The sequence below is a fragment of the Pelophylax lessonae genome, assembly GCF_965119305.1.
Source record: "Pelophylax lessonae genome assembly, chromosome: 5".
Lineage (NCBI taxonomy): Eukaryota > Metazoa > Chordata > Amphibia > Anura > Ranidae > Pelophylax > Pelophylax lessonae.
Window position 1 is genome coordinate 2,016,217 of NC_138772.1, and position 22,196 is coordinate 2,038,412.

Below are 22,196 nucleotides of genomic sequence, written 5' to 3' on the forward strand. Positions count from 1 at the left end.
ATGGGGGGGAATGTGACAGTAATAGCAGTGACAGGTACTCTTTATGGAGGGATCGGGGGGGAATGTGACAGTAATAGGAGTGACAGGTACTCTTTATGGAGGGATCGGGGGGAATGTGACAATAATAGGAGTGACAGGTACTCTTTATGGAAGGATCGAGGAGGAATGTGACAGTAATAGGCAGAGACAGGTACTCTTTATGGAGGGATCGGGGGAATGTGACAGTAATAGCAGTGACAGGTACTCTTTATGGAGGGATCGGGGGGAATGTGACAGTAATAGGCAGAGACAGGTACTCTTTATGGAGGGATCGGGGGAATGTGACAGTAATAGCAGTGACAGGTACTCTTTATGGAGGGATCGAGGAGGAATGTGACAGTAATAGGCAGAGACAGGTACTCTTTATGGAGGGATCGGGGGAATGTGACAGTAATAGGCAGAGACAGGTACTCTTTATGGAGGGATCGGGGGAATGTGACAGTAATAGGCAGTGACAGGTACTCTTTATGGAGGGATCGGGGGGGAATGTGACAGTAATAGGAGTGACAGGTACTCTTTATGGAGGGATCGGGGGGAATGTGACAGTAATAGGAGTGACAGGTACTCTTTATGGAGGGATCGGGGGGAATGTGACAGTAATAGGCAGTGACAGGTACTCTTTATGGAGGGATGGGGGGGAATGTGACAGTAATAGGCAGTGACAGGTACTGTTTATGGAGGGATCGGGGGGAATGTGACAGTAATAGCAGTGACAGGTACTCTTTATGGAGGGATCGGGGGGAATGTGACAGTAATAGGCAGTGACAGGTACTCTTTATGGAGGGATCGGGGGGAATGTGACAGTAATAGGAGTGACAGGTACTCTTTATGGAGGGATCGGGGGGAATGTGACAATAATAGGAGTGACAGGTACTCTTTATGGAAGGATCGAGGAGGAATGTGACAGTAATAGGCAGAGACAGGTACTCTTTATGGAGGGATCGGGGGAATGTGACAGTAATAGCAGTGACAGGTACTCTTTATGGAGGGATCGGGGGGAATGTGACAGTAATAGGCAGAGACAGGTACTCTTTATGGAGGGATCGGGGGAATGTGACAGTAATAGCAGTGACAGGTACTCTTTATGGAGGGATCGAGGAGGAATGTGACAGTAATAGGCAGAGACAGGTACTCTTTATGGAGGGATCGGGGGAATGTGACAGTAATAGGCAGAGACAGGTACTCTTTATGGAGGGATCGGGGGAATGTGACAGTAATAGGCAGTGACAGGTACTCTTTATGGAGGGATCGGGGGGGAATGTGACAGTAATAGGAGTGACAGGTACTCTTTATGGAGGGATCGGGGGGAATGTGACAGTAATAGGAGTGACAGGTACTCTTTATGGAGGGATCGGGGGGAATGTGACAGTAATAGGCAGTGACAGGTACTCTTTATGGAGGGATGGGGGGGAATGTGACAGTAATAGGCAGTGACAGGTACTCTTTATGGAGGGATCGGGGGGAATGTGACAGTAATAGCAGTGACAGGTACTCTTTATGGAGGGATCGGGGGGAATGTGACAGTAATAGGCAGTGACAGGTACTCTTTATGGAGGGATTGGGGGGAATGTGACAGTAATAGCAGTGACAGGTACTCTTTATGGAGGGATCGGGGGGAATGTGACAGTAATAGGAGTGACAGGTACTCTTTATGGAGGGATCGGGGGGAATGTGACAGTAATAGGAGTGACAGGTACTCTTTATGGAGGGATCGGGAGGAATGTGATAGTAATAGGCAGTGACAGGTACTCTTTATGGAGGGATCGGGGGAATGTGACAGTAATAGGAGTGACAGGTACTCTTTATGGAGGGATCGGGGGGAATGTGACAGTAATAGCAGTGACAGGTACTCTTTATGGAGGGATCGGTGTCAGGGATACCACATGCAGGCATCCAGCAAGGGTGATCAGATCAGTTGGCTGCACCAAGGAATCAGGACCCAGATGGATAAAGATGTAAATAAGTTTATTAAGCAAAATGACACACTCCAATACCAACACCAGTGACCATAAACAAGTAAACAAAATATAAATGATAACAGTACAAAACCCCAATAGAACCTAACAAACTATATACAAAGGGATGGAGTAAACAATAGCAGGACAGGACAGGGACAGGAGACAAGGAAAGCAGAGAGCCAGGTACAGTAAGCAGGATGCAGGGAACAGGACTCAGGATCAGGATACAGGTTTCAGGATACAGGTTTCAGGATACAGGTTTCAGGATACAGGTTCAGACAGGGACACGGCTAGCAGAGAAAATACTGAAGCACTGAGCCTCAGTGAAGGGCGGGCTTATATTCCCTCAGCAGTCCTCCTCAGGTGCAGCTTAATTAAAAGAACAGTCCAGCTGCTGGGAGACACCCGCTGGTGGGCCCTGGAACTGCGCCCCTCAGTTCCAGGAACAACAGTGCCACCAGCAGGTGACCCATGTAATGACACAGATCCTGACAGTTCCCCCCCTTTAAGGAGCGGCCTCCGGACGCTCCATTGTGCTTCTACCCCAAAAGTCCAAAAAGGTCTCCCCTCCATGTCTGCGGGTCTTCTAGCACTCTCTAGGCCAAAGTCCTTTAACTTGCCGGAAGGCGTGCCACCAGAGTCCAGCAATTGATCATGCGCCCCACCACCAGGGTCTGGAAGCCGTCTTGGCACCCCACAGGTCAAGTTCCTGAAGAGGCGTAACATTAGGGATACACCTGCCCTCATTGCAACACATGTCCCAACACTGGGACTGAAGGCAAGCTGGACATCAAGCAGGGGAGCGCCAGCGGCATGCAGGATATCCGGCAGTGGCACACCAGGCTGGGCAACAGACAGTGGCACATCAAACAGGGCGGCAGACCGTGGCTCAGCAGGCACTGGATCAGCAAACACTGGGTCAGCAGGCACCGGAACAGCAAGCACTGGGTCAGCGGGCACTGGAACAGCAAGCACTGGGTCAGCAGGCAAAGGATCAGCAGACACATGATCAGCAGGCACAGGATCAGCAGGCACAGTAGTGGTCACCAGAACAGCGGGCACGGGATCAGCTGGCACCGGATCAGCGGGCTGAGTAAGAGACACCGGATCAGCAGGCACCGGAACAGCAGGCACTGGGTCAGCGGGCACTGGAACAGCAAGCACTGGGTCAGCAGACTGGGTAGTGGTCACCAGAACAGCGGGCACCAGAACAGCGGGCACTGGATCAGCAGGCTCAGTAGGAGGCACCGGATCAGCGGGCACTGGACCAGCAGGCATTAGAACAGCAGGCACTGGATCAGCAGGCTCAGTAGGAGGCACCGGATCAATGGGCACTGGATCAGCAGGCTCAGTAGAAGGTACCAGATCAGCGGGCAATGTAACAGCAGGCACTGGATCAGCAGGCTCAGTAGGAGGCACCGGATCAGTGGGCACTGGAACAACAGGCATCAGAACAGCGGGCACTGGATCAGCAGGCTCAGTAGAAGGCACCGGATCAAAGGGCACTGGATCAGCAGGCTCAGTAGGAGGCACTGGATCAGAGGGCACCGGAATAGAAGGCACTGGATCAGCGGGCTCAGTAGGAGGCACCAGATCAGCTGGCACTGGAACAGCAGGCATCAGAACAGTGGGCACTGGATCAGCAGGCTCAGTAGGAGGCACCGGATCAGTGGGCACTGGATCAGCGGACACTGGAACAACAGGCATCAGAACAGCGAGCACTGGATCAGCAGGCTCAGTAGGAGGCACCGGATCAGTGGGCACTGGATCAACAGGCTCATTAAGAGGCACCAGATCAGCGGGCACTGGATCAGCAGGCATCAGAACAGCAGGCACTGCATCAGCAGGCTCAGTCGGAGGCACCAGACAAGCGGGCACTGTAACAGCAGGCATCAGAACAGTGGGCACTGAATCAGCAGGCTCAGTAGGAGGCACCGGATCAGTGGGCACTGGAACAACAGGCGTCAGAACAGCGGGCACTGGATCAGCAGGCTCAGTAGAAGGTACCGGATCAGTGGGCACTGGGTCAGCAGGCTCAGTAGGAGGCACTGGATCAGCGGGCACCGGAACAGCAGGCACTGGATCAGCGGGCTCAGTAGGAGGCACCAGATCAGCGGGCACTGGAACAGCAGGCATCAGAACAGTGGGCACTGGATCAGCAGGCTCAGTAGGAGGCACCGGATCAGTGGGCACTGGATCAGCAGGCACTGGAACAACAGGCATCAGAACAGCGGGCACTGGATCAGCAGGCTCAGTAGGAGGCACCGGATCAGTGGGCACTGGATCAACAGGCTCAGTAAGAGGCACCAGATCAGCGGGCACTGGATCAGCAGGCATCAGAACAGCAGGCACTGGATCAACAGGCTCAGTAAGAGGCACCAGATCAGCGGGCACTGGATCAGAAGGCATCAGAACCGCAGGCACTGGATCAGCAGGCTCAGTAGGAGGCACCAGATCAGCGGGCACTGTAACAGCAGGCATCAGAACAGTGGGCACTGGATCAGCAGGCTCAGTAGGAGGCACCAGATCAGTGGGCACTGGATCAGCGGGCACTGGAACAACAGGCATCAGAACAGCGGGCACTGGATCAGCAGGCTCAGTAGAAGGCAACGGATCAGTGGGCACTGGATCAGCAGGCTCAGTAGGAGGCACCGGATCAGCGGGCACCGGAACAGCAGGTACTGGATCAGCGGGCTCAGTAGGAGGCACCAGATCAGCGGGCACTGGAACAGCAGGCATCAGAACAGTGGGCACTGGATCAGCAGGCTCAGTAGGAGGCACCGGATCAGTGGGCACTGGATCAGCAGGCACTGGAACAACAGGCATCAGAACAGCGGGCACTGGATCAGCAGGCTCAGTAGGAGGCACCGGATCAGTGGGCACTGGATCAACAGGCTCAGTAGGAGGCACCAGATCAGCGGGCACTGGATCAGCAGGCTGGGTAACAGGTATAATTGTATGTGTTGGGAAAAATCTCCTTTTCTTTTTAGGTTTAGATACAGAAATCTTGCTAGTGGTTGCAGGGCTATGAATAGATTGTGAAGTAGATGGAAGCGAAATGGCAGTATTGGGAGATGGTGGAAAAGGAGAGACAGTTACAGAGGAGAATTTCTGAGAGGTTGCTAGAGGCAACAGAGTAGTAGAGGAAGTTTTCACAGAGTTAAATGCAGGAAAAGTGCAACTCGTTAAGCCAGGATATGAACAAGCAGTGGAAAGCAAACCATACCTAACTGCAGCTGTGGTTGCTACGGGTAACGGAGAGGATAAACTTTGAGAAAACTGGTGTCCAGAGGCAGAAGTGGATTGGTGTGAGTTAGCTGATGCTAAATTGGAAAGATCTGACCAGGTTTGCAATAAGGCCTGAACAAAACTCAATTTACAACCCCCTTGTCTGATTAGAGAATATACAGCATTCATGCAATCCAACAGGGCCTCTGGAGAATACACTGAATAATGTTCAATAAAATAGGGTTTATCATCTTCCAAGAGCCACACAAGAGATACTACCTGAGAGACACTAAAAGGAGGAGAATAATCATCACCACCCTTAGGGGTATTAGATAAAGCCAACTCTGCACAGAGCTGAATAAGTGGCTGAATCTCTTTGAACAAAACTCTGCCTTTGTCAACAAACGAGTGGGCCAGACGGATGCATTCCAACAACTGCTCGCTAGTGTAAGTTTTCAAAATTTGGCGACAATATTCCCTGTCTTCTGTTACAAGCAAAGAAAAATAAAAGACCTCCTCTGACTGCATCTTGCAGCAACCAGAAAATTCCTAATTCCCAGGTGCAACCGATCTGATCGTTAGTGGCTTCAGTATTCTGTCAGGGATACCACATGCAGGCATCCAGCAAGGGTGATCAGATCAGTTGGCTGCACCAAGGAATCAGGACCCAGATGGATAAAGATGTAAATAAGTTTATTAAGCAAAATGACACACTCCAATACCAACACCAGTGACCATAAACAAGTAAACAAAATATAAATGATAACAGTACAAAACCCCAATAGAACCTAACAAACTATATACAAAGGGATGGAGTAAACAATAGCAGGACAGGACAGGGACAGGAGACAAGGAAAGCAGAGAGCCAGGTACAGTAAGCAGGATGCAGGGAACAGGACTCAGGATCAGGATACAGGTTTCAGGATACAGGTTTCAGGATACAGGTTTCAGGATACAGGTTTCAGGATACAGGTTTCAGGATACAGGTTCAGACAGGGACACGGCTAGCAGAGAAAATACTGAAGCACTGAGCCTCAGTGAAGGGCGGGCTTATATTCCCTCAGCAGTCCTCCTCAGGTGCAGCTTAATTAAAAGAACAGTCCAGCTGCTGGGAGACACCCGCTGGTGGGCCCTGGAACTGCGCCCCTCAGTTCCAGGAACAACAGTGCCACCAGCAGGTGACCCATGTAATGACACAGATCCTGACAATCGGGGGGAATGTGACAGTAATAGGAGTGACAGGTACTCTTTATGGAGGGATCGGGAGGAATGTGACAGTAATAGGCAGTGACAGGTACTCTTTATGGAGGGATCGGGGGGAATGTGACAGTAATAGGAGTGACAGGTACTCTTTATGGAGGGATCGGGGGGAATGTGACAGTAATAGGAGTGACAGGTACTCTTTATGGAGGGATCGGGGGGGAATGTGACAGTAATAGCAGTGACAGGTACTCTTTATGGAGGGATCGGGGGGAATGTGACAGTAATAGGAGTGACAGGTACTCTTTATGGAAGGATCGGGGGGAATGTGACAGTAATAGGCAGTGACAGGTACTCTTTATGGAGGGATCGGGGGGAATGTGACAGTAATAGGAGTGACAGGTACTCTTTATGGAGGGATCGGGGGGAATGTGACAGTAATAGGAGTGACAGGTACTCTTTATGGAAGGATCGGGGGGAATGTGACAGTAATAGGCAGTGACAGGTACTCTTTATGGAGGGATCGGGGGGAATGTGACAGTAATAGGAGTGACAGGTACTCTTTATGGAGGGATCGGGGGGGAATGTGACAGTAATAGGAGTGACAGGTACTCTTTATGGAGGGATCGGGGGGGAATGTGACAGTAATAGGAGTGACAGGTACTCTTTATGGAGGGATCGGGAGTCTAGAAGACACCCAATCCCTCCTTTCCTTTGCACTTAAAAGCATTCAAATGCCAAGTTTGGCTGTTTTGAATGCTGCCATTTTTTTTTTTAATCTGGCGCCTTTAAGGGTCCGGTACCCGCAAGTGATGTCATGACATTGCTTCCAGGTTTTTAAATTTTTTTAGAAAGTTGATGACTGTGCTGGACTGAGCTGCTCAGTAGAGGGTCTGTGAGTGGTTGATGAGAAAGGGCTGCTTAGGGAAATTTACTCCCAATCAATCTGGCCCGAGTAAATAAAAATGTGGCAATGGACCCTTTTGAAGGGTCTGGGCTGCTACCTTAGGGTACGGCCTGGTAGTCGTTTCCAAAGTTTCTAGTGGTAGTCGGTTAAAGGAGCGCCCAATGTCAACAATAAGAATCCCACTTGGATCAAAGATCGTCGTTTTTTTAGTAGCAGAACATGTTAAAGCCAACGTGTTTCGGGGGAACGGAGACTCCCTCTTCTTCAGGGCTGAGCATTGCTGTTCGGATCTAAAATTGACAGCATAACCTGTTTTGAATGCTGCCATTTTTTTTTTAATCTGGCGCCTTTAAGGGTCCAGTACCTGGAAGTGATGTCATGACAGGTTTACATCGGAGACCAGATCAGAGCCGAATCCGGCTTTGTTCAGGTCTCCGGCCAGCCAGCGGACATGCGGGCTGATCCTTTGGTTGGACGGGAGACCTGGGCGAGCCGCGGACGGCGGCGGGAGGGAGGGGGGGCATCCCCTTTTGCTCCTTCTAATGACAATCAAGAAGCTGCTCAGCCACATCGGTTGTCATTACAAGAAAGCCGACCGTTGGCTCTAAACAACATTACCCGGGGTGACGCCTCTAGCTGCAGCCATCACCCCGGTACAACCCCCTGAAGCCGAGGCCGCATATTTAAAAATGAAGAAAAAAACTTGAATCGTGTTTAACCACTTCAATCATTTCTTTATTGGAAAGTTTACATGAAGTGCGAAGAACTTACCTTAATTTAATTTGCATGAATGTAATCACCTCTAAACAAAACCCGAATATACCGCCGTTTCCAGCCCGCGTTATTGCGCAAGACGGGACGTTGTGTGTGAGAGATCAGCACTTTACACCTGTTGTGGAAGTTTTATTAGGATTAGTGTGGACATTTTTCAGGATGTGTTTTATTTAGATTGTCATTATGGGCTCTTTCACACGGGCGGTCCGATCAGATCTGCCTGTCAGTTTTTTAGGCGGATCTGATCGGATCCTCCATGCAGCTCTATGGGGCAGCGGATGTCAGCGGAGACACCTCTGCTGACACCCGCTGCCATCTGCATCCGATCCTGTCCGTGAAATCTGGACGGATGGAAACCCTATTTTTCCGTCCGTTCAGGTATCGGATCGGATCAGAGCGGACAGGCGGTCCGCTCTCATCCGATCCCCCATAGAGGGCAGCGGGGGCTGAGACACCTCCCTCTCCGCTCTGCAAGCAGAGACGGAGCTGTCATCCGCCGGCTCAGCGGGGATCGCGGATCGATCCCCGCTGAGCAACACGGATCCGCCTACGGAGGTGGACCGTGTGAAAGAGGCCTTTGGATCCTGTTGTCGGTTTGCTTGCTCTCATTAGAGTGTGTACGGGGGAACCAGCATTTAGGAAAGACTACTGGTAGTGAAAACTTTCCCTTAGATGTGTAGACACTTTCGCTCTACATCAGTGTTTCTCAACTCCGGTCCTCAGGGCCCACTAACAGGCCAGGTTTGCAAGAAAACTGAAATATATCACAGGTGATATAATTCGCTGCTCAGTGATTGCAGTATTCTAGTCTGCATATCCCCAAGGTAATACTTAAAATCTGGCCTGTTAGTGTGCTCTGAGGACCGGAGTTGAGAAACACTGCTCTACATAGACATCTCCTCTGGCAAACACTCCATGCGTGGGTCTGTTTGCCGGTAAAGATCTATGTGTATTGCGGTGTGAAGTCAATATCGTTTTGATCTCTATCTGCCTCTATGAAGGGATACACGCTCATGTCTTTCTACTGTGCCTGATCACCATAGTGGAAACAGCATGGCTCTTTCCCTGCAGATAGCCTCACCTCTATGGGAACAGTAGTATAATCCTATTAGGCATTGTACTCTGAGCCTTGCTGAGTTGGATTCACACCAGTAGTAGCGGCGGGAATACATGCACAGGTTTGACCAGAGCAGCGTTCACGGTTCTAAACGCTGATTTCATTGTGTAGTGTTAGGCGGGAAGCCGTGCACTCTGTTCTGTTTATTCATGTCTGTGTACTCCCCCCTTTCTATTGTATATTTGAATGTATAAAGGTGTGTCATTGGCTGATTCTATGTGAGTAACTTATGTCATGTGACTGTACAGTTGGACCTGATTGGCTGATGTAGTATAGTCATCACTTCCTTCTTTTGTCCATTTGTTGTCCTATAAATAAACGGAGCTCCATTGTTTTACACAGGACAATCTTGGGAGCATCCAAAGTGTGTCTATTACTGGGTACTGCTGAGCACGCTCTATTACCTTATACACAGAACTGAGAAATATGCTTTTTAGCACAACGAAATTGATTGCGCTTGGCGTATATTAATATCCAAAAGTGCACTTATTAGCGCAGCGAAGTTATTTGTGTATCCAGCAAATAGTCAATTCCAAAACACACTTGGAGGAACTCTAATGTCTGAGAAATTAAAAGTTAGTCCCCAGAGATGGAGGCGGTCCCTCTGAAATCAGAAAAGGTTCAACCTTCCTCACCCGGAAAGAAAAAACAGCGACACCGAACAACCCAGGACTGCTGGAGGACTCCGCACTTCCCTCCAACTCTCCTCTCCCTACGTTTCTCCTCCCAGGGCTCTTTGCATTTTATTTGGATTTATCTGATCATCTTCAGCTGTGCGCCCCCTCCCGAATGACATTTTTCAATTTTGACAGCCAAAAGAGGAGTTTATATGTAAATCTTGCGAGCCAAGTGTTTGGCTTGCAGTCGCAGACTCATCCCATATCACTTGAATGGGTCACATTTGGTGGCAGAAGTTTTCTTTTTTGCCGTTGCGGTAAACCAGAGCATGTGTAGAGCCTTAGAGCAACTGCATGCTTTTTTTTTTAGTTAGGCAGTAAAACCACGGCTTAAACACTTGTTTTTACCTCCACCTCCATCCCCAGCCCCCCCTTGTGAACAAGGCCTTACAGGTATGACTTAGTTGTACTGTAAATGTGTGTTATAGTGACAGGGTGTCAGGAAATGGATCACCTGCTGGTGGCACTGTGGCTCGGTGTAATCCCAGTCTCCACTAGCTGGTGTCTCTCAGAAGCCAGCAGACCCCACCTGATGCTGGCTGCTGGTAGGGTATTTAGCCCCGCCTCTAGCTTTCCACAGTGCTTTAGTGCTATGCCTTGTGTGCCATACATCCTGACACCCTGATCCTGATTCTGTACCTGCTACCCTGATCCTGCTGCCGCTACCAACTACCCTTGTACCTGAACCCTGTACTGGCTCCCTTCCTGACCTGTCTAACCTGCTGTTCCTTGTACCTCCTGCCCAATCCTACCTTACCTGATCTCATCATAGTTATGTAATGCTTACCCCCAAAGGAGCCGATATTTTCTCAGGTCCCCTGTTCCCACAGCCTGTAAGAAGCAAAATCTCTGATATCCCTGGGGCTTAAGGGGGAATATTTATAGTGGCAATATATGTAATACAACAATGTTCAGAGGAAAGGAAATTGCAATAACCCCCCAATTATATAAAACAGCAAATAGGATATATCGGTAATGCTAGGCCCATGGTCCAGAGGATGAGCCCTAGGCCCATGGTCCAGAGGATGAGCCCTAAGTCCTATTTACAGTCTCTCAGTATGTATGAAACTATTTTCCTGCTGGCCAGCATGTTGGGGTCCACATCCAATGCTGGAGCATTGAAGATAGGTTCTTCCTAACCTGGGTAGAGATGCCTGCACTGTATCTCAAACAAACAATACTGTTCCTCTTTAATAGGGTGCAGTAGGGTTTGGCCAGCGGCCTCTCACAAACTCCTGGGATGTCAGCTGGTCTCCCTCTGTTCTTCTTTGAGGCTCAGTGAAGTAAGCGGCAGCAGTCTTCTCCCCAACAATAGGATGACAGCACAGTCAGTGATAGTGGCATTCTCTCCAATTATCAGGCAGCAGCACCAGTCAGTGACAGTTGCATTCTCCCCAATGATCAGGTGGCAGCACCAGCTATTTACAGTGGCATTCTCCCCAACGATCAGGTGGCAGAACCAGCCAGTGACAGCGGCATTCAACCCGATGATCAGGAAGCAGCACCAGCCAGTGACAGCGGCATTCTCTCCAACAATCTGGTGGCAGCACCAGTCAGTGACAGTGGCATTCTCCCCAACAATCAGGTGGCAGCAGCAGTCAGTGAGAGTGGCAATCTCCCAAATGATTGGGTGGCAGCACCAGTCAGTGAGCAATGGCATTCTCTCCAATGATCAGGTGGCAGCACCAGTCAGTGACATTGACATTCTACCCAATGATCAGGCGGTAGCAACAGTCAGTGAAAGTGGCATTCTTCCCAATGATCAGGCGGTAGCACCAGTCAGTGACAGTGGTGTTCTCCCTAATAATCAGGCAGCACCATTCAGGCAAAGTGGCATTCTACCCAATGATCAGGTGGCAGCACTAGTCAGTGACAATGGCATTCTACCCAATGATCAGGTGGCAGCACCAGTCAGCGACAGTGGTGTGCTCTCCAAAACTCAGATGGCACCAGTCAGTGATAGTGGCATTCGCCCCAATGATCAGGCGGCAGCACCAGTCAGTGACAGTGGCATTGTCCCCAACGATCAGATGACAGCACCAGTCAGTGACAGTGGCATTCTTTTAAATGATCAGGCAGCACCAGTCAGTCACAGTGGCATTCTCCCCAATGATCAGGTGGCAGTACCAGTCAGTGACAGTGGCATTCTTCCCAAAGATCAGGTGGCAGTACCAGTCAGTGACAGTGGCATTCTTCCCAAAGATCAGGCAGCAGCACCAGTCAGTGACAGTGGCATTCTCCCCAATGATCAGGTGGCAGTACCAGTCAGTGACAGTGGCATTCTTCCCAAAGATCAGGCAGCAGCACCAGTCAGTGACAGTGGCATTCTTCCCAACGATCAGGCAGCAGCACCAGTCAGTGACACTGACATTCTGCCCAATGATCAGGTGGCAGCACCAGTCAGTGATATTGGCTTTCACTCCAATGATCTGGTGGCAGCAGCAGTCAGTGACAGTGGCATTCTCCCCAAGGATCAGGTGGCAGCACCAATCAGTGACAATGGTGTGCTCCTCAATGATCAGGCGGCAGCAGCAGTCAGTGACATTCTCCCCAATGATTGGGTGGCAGTTCCAGTCTGTGACAGTGGCGTTCTAACCCAACGATCAGGTGGCAGCACCAGTCAGTGACAGTGGAGTTCTCCCCATCGATTAGGTGGCAGCACCAGTGACAGTGGCATTCTTCCCAAGGATCAGGTGGCAGCACCAGTCAGTGACAGTGGCGTTCTCCCCAACGATCAGGTAGCAGCACCAGTCAGTGACAGTGGCGTTCTCCCCAACGATCAGGTGGCAGCACCAGTCAGTGACAGTGGTGTTCTCCCCATCGATTAGGTGGCAGCACCAGTGACAGTGGCATTTTCCCCAATGATCAGGTGACAGCATCAGTCAGTGACAGTGACGTTCTTCCCAATGATCAGGTGGCAGCACCAGTCAGTAACATTGGCATTCTCCCCAAGGATCAGGTGGTAGCACCAATCAGTGACAATGGTGTGCTCCTCAATGATCAGGTGGTAGCACCAATCAGTGACAATGGTGTGCTCCTCAATGATCAGGTGGCAGCAGCAGTCAGTGGCATTCTCCCCAATGATCAGGTGGCAGCACCAGTCAGTGACAGTGGCATTCTCCCCAATGATCAGGTGGCAGCCAAAACCCGATGGTCACTCTGACAGAGCTCCAGCGTTTCTCTGTGGAGAGAGGAGAACCTTCCAGAAGAACAACCATCTCTGCAGCACTCCACCAATCAGGCCTGTATGGGAGTGGCCAGACGGAAGCCACTCCTTAGTAAAAGTCACATGACAGCCCGCCTGGAGTTTACCAAAAGGCACCTGAAGGACTCTCAGACCATGAGAAACAAAATTCTCTGCTCTGATGAAACAAAGATTGAACTATTTAGCCTGAATGGCAAGCGTCATGTCTGGAGGAAACCAGGCACCGCCCATCACCTGACCAATACCATCCCTACTGTGAAGCATGGTGATGGCAGCATTATGCTGTGGGGATGTTTTTCAGCGGCAGGAACTGGGAGACTAGTCAGGATGGAGGGAAAGATGAATGCAGCAATGTACAGAGACATCCTTGATGAAAACCTTCTCCAGAGCGCTCTGGACCTCAGACTGGGGTGAAGGTTCATCTTCCAACAGGACAACGACCCTAAGCACACAGCCAAGATAACAAAGGAGTGGCTACGGGACAACTCTGTGAATGTACTTGAGTGGCCCAGCCAGAGCCCAGACTTGAACCCGATTGAACATCTCTGGGGAGATCTGAAAATGGCTGTGCACCGACCCTCCCCCATCCAACCTGATGGAGCCTGAGAGGTCCTGCAAAGAAGAATGGGAGAAACTTCCCAAAAATAGGAGTGCCAAGCTTGTAGCATCATACTCAGAAATACTGGAGGCTGGAATTGGTGCCAAAGGAGCTTCACCAAAGTATTGAGCAAAGGGGGTGAATACTTATGTACATGGGATTTTTTTTGTTTTGTTAATAAATTTACAAAGATTTACAAACAAACTTCTCTCACGTTGTCATTATGGGGGAGGGGTTTGTAGAATTTTGAGGAAAATAATGAATTTAATCCATTTTGGAATAAGGCTGTAACATAACAAAATGTGGAAAAAGTGAAGCGCTGTGAATACTTTCCGGATGCACTGTACAGGGGAAGTCCAGGGAAGTTTCGCTTGGTAGGTTTCCTTTAGCAGCACACATCCCCCGCTGTCTTGCCATGGCCCCGTCAGAAGAGTAATTAGCAGGAGTTTTAATAAGTGAATTGGACGGCGCAGCGCGGCTCGTGCCTCCCTCTTCCCTGTTTAATTAGCAGAGGGATACGCCGCGCAACTGCTCATCATCCGCCGACTCCAGAGCCCCAGCGCATTACCCATGCATATTTAGAGCGGCGCTGACAGGGCCATATGCTCCGTATGAACACAAAAGCCAGCGTGGAGAAGGTGTAACATCAAAACAAAAGGAATAATTAATCTCCGTTTTATTCCACATGGCGTTTTCTGCGCGGAACGCTTTTATGTGACGGAGAACGGTTTTCAGTCCCTGAACCCGGCAACGGCACGAATTTATGGCTCGTAAAAGTAAATTTATCTTTGTATTTATGAGGTAAATAAAACTCCATCTGTAATATTGTGTCGAAAAAAAAAAAAAATGGATGCGCGGCACGGAGAGGCGTCCAAATCCCGAGCCGGAAAATTACAACTCCCGTTCTCCTGTTCCTTCCCAGACACATGGCAGCCTTTCAGCCATCTTGTCACCGAGGCGCAACTGGGCGGAGGCAACCAGATTCCCTGTTTTGCGGTAAAATTAATGACATGCATAAAAGCGGCAATAATTCACCAAATTCCAACGTGCTTCCGGCCGGAAACTGACAGTTATCGCTGTTTACACGCCACTTAGAAGGAGAAAGTGACAGTTGGCTACAGTGCGAACAGCTATGAAGGGAGCTGAAGAGGTGTCAGTATATTTCCCATACATCTGTTCTGCATTTAGATGATATATACTATATACTGCGTATACGTCTGAGTGCATCCGCTATTCACTTTTAGTTTGCTACTTTAGAGCTCATGCACACAGGCTTGAAAAATGCAACTTTTACATGCCCCATGTTAGCCCATGTGGTCTGCACCTCAGGCATTTAGGCCTCATTTACACCCGCTTCATGTAGCATTGGACATGTGTTTTTTAAAGCACTCTGAGTGCCAATCAAAGCTCCTGTCACTAAATAAAATGGTCAGCTTACAGTCCTGGCCACACGTTGTGTACTACTGAGCTGGGAATCAGGAGAGCTGAGGGTTATTACTGAGCTAAGGATTAGCAGAGCTGGAGGTTACTACTGACCAGGAGATCTGCAGAGCTGGGGGTTACTACTGACCAGTAGATCAGCAGAGCTGGTGGTACTACTGACCAGGAGATCAGCAGAGCTGGTGGTACTACTGACCAGGAGATCAGCAGAGCTGGTGGTACTACTGACCAGGAGATCAGCAGAGCTGGTGGTACTACTGACCAGGAGATCAGCAGAGCTGGTGGTGCTACTGAGCAGGAGATCAGCAGAGCTGGTGGTACTACTGAGTGGGAAATTAGCAGAGCTAGGGGTACTACTGAGTGGGGGAATCAGCAGAGATTGGGGTTTACTACTGAGCTGGGGATCTGCAGAGCTGGGGGTTACTACTGACATGGGGATCTGCAGAGCTGGGGGTACTACTGAGCAGGAGATCAGCAGAACTGGGGGGTTACTACTGACCAGGAGATCAGCAGAGCTGGTGGTACTACTGAGCGGGAAATTAGCAGAGCTAGGGGTACTACTGAGTGGGGGAATCAGCATAGATTGGGGTTTACTACTGAGCTGGGGATCTGCAGAGCTGGGGGTTACTACTGACCAGGAGATCTGCAGAGCTGGGGGTACTACTGAGCAGGAGATCAGCAGAGCTGGGGGTTACTACTGACTAGGAGATCAGCAGAGCTGGTGGTACTACTGACCAGGAGATCAGCAGAGCTGGTGGTTCTACTGAGCGGGAAATTAGCAGAGCTAGGGGTACTACTGAGTGGGGGAATCAGCATAGATTGGGGTTTACTACTGAGCTGGGGATCTGCAGAGCTGGGGGTTACTACTGACCAGGAGATCTGCAGAGCTGGGGGTACTACTGACCAGGAAATCAGCAGAGCTGGTGGTACTACTGACCAGGAGATCAGCAGAGCTGGTGGTACTACTGACCAGGAGATCAGCAGAGCTGGTGGTACTACTGAGTGGGAAATTAGCAGAGCTAGGGGTACTACTGAGTGGGAGATCAGCAGAGATTGGGGTTTACTACTGAGCTGGGGATCTGCAGAGCTGGGGGTTACTACTGACATGGGGATCTGCAGAGCTGGGGGTACTACTGAGCAGGAGATCAGCAGAGCTGGGAGTTACTACTGAGTGGGCGATCAGCAGAGCTTGGGGTTACTACTCGGTGTGGGATCAGCAGAGCTGGAGGGTACTACTGAGCAGGGAATCAGCATAGCTGAAGGTTACTTCTGAGCTGGGGATCAGCAAATATAGGATTACTGCTGAGCAACGGATCTGCTGAACTTGAGTACTAATAGGCTGGGGATCTGCAGAACAGGGATACTAATGAGCTGGGGATCTGCTGAACAGGGGCACTGATGAGCTTAGGTTTTACTGGACCTTTAAAACAAATAGAAAATTAACACACACACAGGGCATTTGCCAGTCTTCATTAAAGCATCACAGAAGCATCAAAAACACATCAAAAAAGCATGGGCACATTAATGTGTGTTAAAGTCGAAGCAAAGTGTAAACGTATCCTTAGGGTTTGTTTACACTTGCTTCAAAATCTGGCATTCAACGCTTTTTTAAAGCACTCTAGATGCCAATCACAGCTCCTGTCACTAAATAAAATGGTTCCTTACAGTCCCGGTCACACGTGTTCGATTCGCTTCAAAAATACCCCCCCCCCCCGTGTCGCTTTCTTGGTGCTTCAAATCGTCCCCAAAGCCTCCATAGAAGTCTATGACAACGCTCGCTAACAGCACCTGCAGCTTTTGAGGGGCTTTTTTTCAGCAATAGCTTCACTTTATTTTGGAGGTATTGCAGGTATGAGATATCCCAGGATGCACTGGGAAACCAACAATCGAACCAGAAAGACGTCATCAGCAGTCACCTCTGGTTCATGTGTATATATTGTGGGAGTGTCTGGTGCAGACGTCACATCTGGTGTGCAGTGTGGAGCAGCAAGAAGGTGAGCGGGGTCCCGACTGGAGTGGTGCAACTAGTAGACGGCACAGGTGGTGTGCAACATGGGAACACTATAGCAGAAGGCGAGCGGGGACCAGAGAGAGAGGACTGAACGACAGAGGATCAGCAGAGCTGGGGGTCCAAAGGAGGAGAAACTAGCAGATGTCACACGTGGTGAGAAGTGTGGGAGCAATATACCAGGAGGTGAGCAGAGAGAGAGGAGGATCAGCAAACTAGAGGACCAGTAGAGCTACTGAGTGGGGAATCAGCAAAGCTGGGCGGACTACTTAGGAGGGGATTAGGATACTACTGAGTGGGGCATCAGCAGAGCTGGGGGTACTACTGAGCAGGGGATCTGCTGAACAAGGGAACAGGACCTGGAATGGAGTGTCTCACCAGCAGGAGCTGTGTTGTGTCCATGGAACCCAGAGTCTATTATGTGCATTAGTTTCTCCCTAATAGTTTATAATCTGACATCTGGTTGGACCTCTAAGTCTACCAAAGTGGCCACCAGACGCCTAACCTGACTCCAGCCTATGCTACTTATTGAGCCCTAAGCTAAAATTAGCTATGTGTAGCACCCTCCTAGGTAGGTGCTAGTGAGGACATGGCTCGGTTTGGCGGGGGGTGAGTGTAGCACCCTCCTAGGTAGGTGCTAGTGAGAGAGTATAGTTTTGGCTCTGTCTGACTATCAGAGGAGCAGCAGATCTATTTTGCTTCCTGCCTACCAGAGAGCAGGATCTGTTAGTGAGGTCTGCTCAGTGTGTGATTCATTGGGTCTAGAGAGTGTTTCACGTTGGTCCAATAGGGAGGCATGTTGGACAGTGGAAGGAAACCTGACCAATGGATGCACAGGCTTTGATACAGTCCTGGTGATTGGCAGAGGCAGGTTTCCTCAGTGCATTCTGGGATACTGTATAAAAGCCAGGAGCACATGTGCTGCGGGGTCTTTGGCAGGAGAGCGGAGTCCTGGAGGGAGGGTGGCGGCTGCCTCCTCTTCTGTAGCAGCGGCACATGGCATCAGAAGGTCATCCTGAGTGCCAAAGGAATGGAGCTGAACCCAGAGGTCCTGGAGAGCTGACTAAGGGGGAAGACACTGGAGACCCTAGAAAAACAGTATAGTGAGTACAGGGGATCATGTCAAGGGGTCTGACCCGAGGGGGGCCACCCCGGAGTAGGATAGTCAGTGGACGGGTGTCAGTGGTCAATAAAGAGGATACTGAGGAGAGTCACCTGAAGATAACTTTAGTTCATGAAGTCATCTGGAAAGAGACTTAACCCTAAATCCACCTAAGTGGCAAGGTGGATCAACAGCCTGGCTGTACCAAGAGATAGATGTCCTCCAAAGTCTTGTGCATAGTTAATCTGGAGTATCCCACTATTCCCTTCCAGTGGCGTCACTAGGGGGGGGCCAGAGGGGGCCATGGCCCCACCAAAATTAGTCTGTGCCCCCCCATGTGCCCCCCCCCCCAATTTATGTGCACAGCAACAGTCATGGATTCTTATTCTGTCTTGCACTGCACACTGTGCACAGCGCCAGTGATTGGTGGGAAGCCAGGCAGGCAGCAGCTGCAAGGAGAGAGAGCAGAGCTGTCAAAATGTAGCTCTGATGTCGGGATGGGCGGAACTGATATGCGGGACACGCCCCCTTTGTCAGACAGCCAATGCCATGCACAGACAGCAGTTAAGTTTAATGTACCTGCTGGACAGCCACCCCGGAGACCTATTCCTCTCCTCCGCCCGCCGCTTTGGTGTGCAGTAGACTGGTTGCTATGATTGCCAGCCGCTTTGCATCTAGCAACCAGTGACGTCCCAAGGATGAAAGCAAGGCGAAGAGAGGACTCCGAATGCAGAGCAGTGGAGGATCTGCCTTGTCCTCCTCCGTGCCTATTGATTGCCTGGCTCCACCCACTTCCTCCCGACAGCAGAAGACCTCAGAGCAGAGAGAAAATGCAGCTTTAGGTGAGCTATCTCTCTCTCTCATCAGTTCTGGACTGGTATATAATGGTGGAGGAATCTTGATGATGACATAGATTGCTGTTTTCTCCAAGCATCCAGGGTGACCTGCATGGTGACTGCAATATTGTATGGAAACTCAGCACCTTTGCATGTAGCCAACATTGTGGACAGGACAGGACATGAAGTGATAGGGAATCTCTAAAGTGAGGAAGGGTTATTTATTCTTACACTTTTCTATTTCTGTCTAAGTCCACATGTACACTGGACCTTTGAAAAGCTCTTCAGGATGCTGTAACTTGACAACTAGTGAACAAACCTCTCTCCCCCCTCCCCCCCTCTCTCTCCCCCCTCTCCCCCCCTCTCTCTCCCCCCTCTCTCTCCCCCCTCTCTCTCTCCCCCCTCTCTCTCCCCCCTCTCTCTCTCCCCCCTCTCTCTCTCTCCTCCACCCTCTCTCTCTTTCTCCCCCCCCTGTGTATAGTTTATAGATATAGTTGGGGGGGGGGGAGGGCAAGTAGCACACATGGTGTAGTGATTGGGGGGTGCTTTGGGAGGAGATAGAACTTCTGCTAGTGGGGGGTAGGGGGATTGTGGTGTACCATGACCCCACTTACTACTGTTAACACGAACACACTACAGAGCACGCAGTTTTATATACACACACAAGGGAAAACCAACAGTGCAGCTGAACCAATGGAGACTCTATGACATTTAAAAGGACCGCACATTGAAAACAACTGCTAAACTGCAATATGACATTAGCATTGTTTGTCATATTGCAGTTATGTTCAATGTACTGTCCCTTTAGTGCCGGTTCACACTAGTGCGGCTGCAGCGATCGCATGTAATGTCGGAGTGCACTGCTCCTTCATTACATGCGATCGGCTGTGCGGTGCGAGTTTAGCCATACACTTTGTATGCACCGCACCCGCAGCAAACCCGCACAGGGACCCTTTTTTGCAGCCGCATCAGGATCGGATCGCACAGCGGTTCACACTTGTGCGATCCGATCCTTTGCGAACTGTAAGATCACACTGCGATATGCGATCAAACTGGGGGTGTCGTTAAGATTTCATTGACACCCCCAGCGTATCGCATATGGCAGTGTGAACTGCCGGGGGTGCGTTTGCGATGCGGGAACAGGCTGCAAATTCGCAGCCTTCCCGCATCACATAAGTGTGAACCGGGGCTTAAATGTTAAAGCATCTATTGGTTCAGCCACACTGTTGATTTTCCTCTGTATGTAAATAAAGCGTCTTGCTCTGTAGTGTCTTATGGCCTGAGGATGGAGCATGCATGCTCCACAATGTGTAACCATACCCACACCCTGCTCTGTGCCCCTGGATTAATGTCACTTCCGCTTTGGTTGTTGGCTCCAGCGTTCTACTACATCACACAGAGACACAGGGGTGACTGCTCAGTGGAGAGTAGGATCCTGGTACTGGGTCTCTCTCTCTCCTGTCTGTGTATATACTGTAGATACATTGGGGGCGGTAAAAATGCCATAGTTGAGCCCTGTTTTTACCACCACCCAACCACACCCCCTTTAACTGCAGTGTCCAGGGGTGTACACATACCTCATCAGGAATTATTCACCCTGTCACACCTGCCAAGTGTGACCCATTCAAGTGAGGAGCAAGTGCTCTGCAACCTTGTGCAGCACAGCGACCAAGGGGGTAAAGGAGGTGTTTTATCACCTCTTCGCCACCTGCTTTAACCCCTGGGATCCCACATGGGCATGCATTGCACACAGTTGCAGGGCGTTTGCAGAGTGGCCCCATTCACTTGAATGGGTCACACTTGGCAGGTGCTACACCTGTGTGACTGTGTGTATAATTCCTGCTGCGGGGGGATAGGGATCAAATATGGCGTTTTATCGCCCCCCAAACTACAAATGTTATGTACACCTCTGACAAGTGGGCGGATTTGAGGGAATGGCCAGTTGGCAGGCCCTGGGGAATGTGGTGGTCAGGCCCGGGGGGGCCCAGGCCTAAAGCTGTTTAAGGGGCCTCAATTTCTGATGCCTGCCCTGCTCACACAGTTTACTGTAATTACAGCATTTTAGTTTGTGTCTATAATTACCAGCCAGGCTGAATGAGTGTTCCTTCTTCCCCAGTGCACATCTACCAGGTGCTAATATTTCCTAGTACACTGAGTACACACTGATATCGGTATACTGAGTGCCACTCAGTGTACACATATCAATGTTATATAAGGAATAGTACTCATTGTAGTACAGATGTCAGTGTTATAGGTACTAGCACTCAATTTACAGAGATCAGTGTTATATATAGGGAATAGCACTTAGTGAGTGCTATTCCCTATATATAACATATATAACACTTGTATCTGTGAGTGCTTTTCCCATATTGACATCTGTACACTTTGGCAGGAAGAATGTTCCTTACATTGGTGGTCAGTGGGAAGAATGTTCCTTACATTGGTGGTCAGTGGGAAGAATGTTCCTTACATTGGTGGTCAGTGGGAAGAATGTTCCTTACATTGGTGGTCAGTGGGAAGAATGTTCCTTACATTGGTGGTCAGTGGGAAGAATGTTCCTTACATTGGTGGTCAGTGGGAGGAATGTTCCTTACATTGGTGGTCAGTGGGAAGAATGTCCCTTACATTGGTGGTCAGTGGGAAGAATGTCCCTTACATTGGTGGTCAGTGGGAAGAATGCTCCTTACATTGGTCATCAGTGGGAAGAATGTTCCTTACATTGGTGGTCAGTGGGAAGAATGTCCCTTACATTGGTGGTCAGTGGGAAGAATGCTCCTTACATTGGTGATCAGTGGGAAGAATGTCCCTTACATTGGTGGTCAGTGGGAAGAATGTTCCTTACATTGGTGGTCAGTGGGAAGAATGTTCCTTACATTGGTGGTCAGTGGGAGGAATGTTCCTTACATTGGTGGTCAGTGGGAAGAATGTCCCTTACATTGGTGGTCAGTGGGAAGAATGTCCCTTACATTGGTGGTCAGTGGGAAGAATGCTCCTTACATTGGTCATCAGTGGGAAGAATGTTCCTTACATTGGTGGTCAGTGGGAAGAATGTCCCTTACATTGGTGGTCAGTGGGAAGAATGCTCCTTACATTGGTGATCAGTGGGA